The 3,354-nt window shown below is 40.0% G+C and overlaps 1 pseudogene across 1 annotated transcript; it reads left to right on the top strand.

Annotated features, from left to right (window-relative positions):
- The first annotated feature begins 1,823 nt into the window (after positions 1–1,823).
- LOC311179772 (large ribosomal subunit protein mL53-like) lies at positions 1,824–2,246 on the top strand (annotated as a pseudogene). The gene has a single exon. The product of its transcript is annotated as a large ribosomal subunit protein mL53-like (transcript).
- The last annotated feature ends 1,108 nt before the right edge of the window (positions 2,247–3,354 follow it).

The raw sequence follows: 3,354 nt of genomic DNA, 5'->3' as shown, positions 1-3,354 counted from the left end.
TCCTCACATTTTTCAACATGTCTTTGCAGCTCTTACCTTCAAGATGTTCAATCTATTTCCCTTCCCCTTGAATGAAACCTGGCTCTGTGACACATCATAGAACATGAAAGGTTTGCTGGAGAACTTGCACTGAACCTAAATCCTAAGTATCTGCATGTTGTCACTCACTCTTTTGCTGCCCAACTAGTGAAATGAACACACTATTAGGCTAGCCTGGAAGAGGTGGAGTGGCTTCTGTGGAGCAGAGCCAACTCAGCCCGGTGGTCCACGTGGGGAGTAAAACATCAAGAAATGCAAAAGGGACAGTAAGCAAGACAAAAGGAAACCCACACTACGTGCTGTCAGAGGAGGCAAGAATGGAGGCGATGATGACTGAATGTGATTGCTGTTAGGGGTTCAAAATCAGAAGACAGAAAAATAATCATTGGATTTAGTGTCCTAGAGATATTTGGTGCCCTTGACAAGATCTGTTTTATCCTTGGTGATGTGATGAGCTGTTTCAAGAGCGGAGTAAGGAGGTTAAGACTGTGAACACAGACAATTCTTTGGAGGAAGCTATTGGTATGTTTCTTTGATGAAATAGTAAGGTGTGATGATAGGATATCGAGAATCATCAATAGAGAGGAAGGTGGTATTGATGTAAGGGAGAGTTCTATGTCCAAGGGACAAACCCTTGAGTGACAACAGTTTGGGGACCTAATAGACAGATACCCAAATTCAGTCCTGTTTGCTGATTCTGAAGGATTATGTGTCAATGTACTTTGTGGTCTATACAGAGATGTGTACCACTAGCTTATTATGTTTGTTTCTGTTAAATCCTTAGTCCTGTATAATGTGCATATCTAGTAATTATTTTTAGAACTATGTGGAAACTAACTTGGCAGATGCCATCTTATCCATATGAGCAAATTACTATCACTAGCCATTGGACCAACATACATAGGTATCTCCTACTCTGATGCACTAAGAAAGACAGAATAATTTTGATAATTACTGTGTAATTCTGTAAGAGAATGTTAATCATCACAGAAAATGTACTCTTAGGTATTTAGGAGTGAGGAAGCATTATGTCCATATCTTATTTGCAAATAGTTCAGGAAATATATATGTATACATGTATAATATTGATACATGTAGGGAAGAATTCTAATTCCACAACACTTCCATATCCTAATGTGTATGCTTACATATTCACCTCTTCTCAAATATAAGAACCTGTGAATATGATGGGATACTGTTTTTTTTTTTAATTTATTTACTTACACATACAAGAACTGGGGTACAGGCCAGAGGTGTGTGGGGTGAGAGGATTCACCAGAGAGAGTGGGGAACAGAACAGGCAGATCTCCTGAAATGCACTGCTGAGGGGAGAAGTAGGCAAAGCAGGAGGGGTCTATTCTGCCATGTGGGTTGCTTCCTGGCCAGTTGGGTATCAAATTTGTGCTTCAGTGGCTGTGGATAGATTGATAGTGCTGTATTTAACCCCTGCGCCACCAGGGAGGCCCTGTTATGGTATATTGTTCACATGATCAGATTATTCATCATTTGACTAAATTGATCAAAGGGAGATTTTGCTAGGTGGGCTAGTCTAATCAGGCGAATCCTTTAAAGATGAAGAATCAAAGAAATGTTCTTTTACAGAAAACTTGCGAAGGGAAGAGAATGGTAGGAAATGACAGGAGGACTCTGTGAGGAAGTACAATCTCTAGCTGGCACCTAGTTAAGAACTAGTGACTTCAGTCATACAGTACACAAGGAAATGGATTCTGCCAGTAACCAGCAAGCTTGAAAGACCCTGAGATGATTCTGGGGTGGAGGCCATCATGGCAGAGGCCTTGGCTCGGCTCGGGCTACGGTCGGTGAAGCAGGTTCGGGTTCAGTTTTGCCCATTCGAGAAGAACGTGGAGTCGACGAGGACCTTCCTCCAGGCAGTGAGTAGCGAGAAAGTCCGTCCTCCAACCTCACCTGCTCCGTGATTGCGGACGGGAGACACGACGGCTCCGAGCCGTGCATGGATGTGCTGTTCGGAGACGGGCATCGCTGGATTATGCGCGGCGCCCACCTTTCCGCCCAGGAGATGTTCACTGCCTCGCTTTCCACATCCCGCCACGGGACACAGCAGGCAGAGAGGACAAGCCGGGCGCTGGTAACCGGCGCTAACACCGCAAAGGAAAGACCAATAAGCCTGTTTTAGTCTGGAACTAGTAGGGCACTTAACTGAGAACTTACTCACTCGGACCATTATCTGAATGTTCCACATAGAAGCAGCAAAACCTCCAGGAGCCCTGTGACTACAAGGCGAATTGTTTTTTTGGAGGAAGACAAAATCAGGAAGGGATCTGGACAAACGTTATTTCACTGTTTCCATTAGCAGGAATCTAGAAAACTTAAATAAGGGACCAGGAAAATGAATAACTATAAGAAAGTGAAAATCAAAATCAACAAAAAACTATGAACCAGAGACACTCTGTGGGGGGTGGGGGGCGGGGAGGGGAGGGATTGGGGTCAAAATAAGGGGGTTAACAATTGTACGGGGAATATAAAAATAAAATTTATTAAAAAAAAAAAAAGACCCTGAGATGACATTGCCTGAGATGACATTGCAGTCTTGACCAATAACTTGATTTCAGTTCAATGAGATCCTGAGTAGAGGAAGTAGCCAACCTGTTCCTGGACTCTTGACTCCTGGTAACAGTGAGATAAAATGTGTGTTGTTTAAGTTACTAAGTTTGTGGCAGTTGCTTACATAGCAATAAAAAACAAATATGATATCTAAAGCAAATATGTCAAAATATTAACAGGTATGAATCTTGGAGAACAACTTAGGAAATTCTTGGTACATCTTTTGTAATTTTTCTATAAATCTGAAATTATTTCAAACACACATCAGACAGAGTATGTGCTAGGATTTAAAGTATGCAAAATACATATATAAAATGTAAATATTTTAAAATACTTTATATCTTAAAGTATTTATAATCATACTTAAGTCATGGAGGAAAGTGTTACTTGTTTTTTTTTAAGAGAATTGAACTTATAAAAATATTTTAAAATATTTTATATCTTAAAGTATTTTAAATATTTATATCTGAAAGTATTTTATATCTTAAACTATTTTAAAATATATTTATAAGTTCAATTCTCTTAAAAAAACAAGTAACACTTTCCTCCATGACTTTAGTATGATTACGATTATGATTCTGCTTTTCAGGTAAAGAAACAGAGGCACAGAGAGTTCAGGTGAATGACTAACGTCATACAAACTATAAAGAGCAGAGCTACAATTTGCTTCCAGCTTCCAACTCTATAATCTCAAGTGCTGTGCTGTAGTGACTCGTGACACTGAAGTAATAA

The sequence above is a fragment of the Talpa europaea genome (genome assembly GCF_964194135.1).
Source record: "Talpa europaea genome assembly, chromosome: 11".
Classification (NCBI taxonomy): Eukaryota; Metazoa; Chordata; class Mammalia; order Eulipotyphla; family Talpidae; genus Talpa; species Talpa europaea.
The sequence above is the reverse complement of the archived record's forward strand: the minus strand, read 5'-3'. Positions and strand labels throughout refer to the sequence as shown.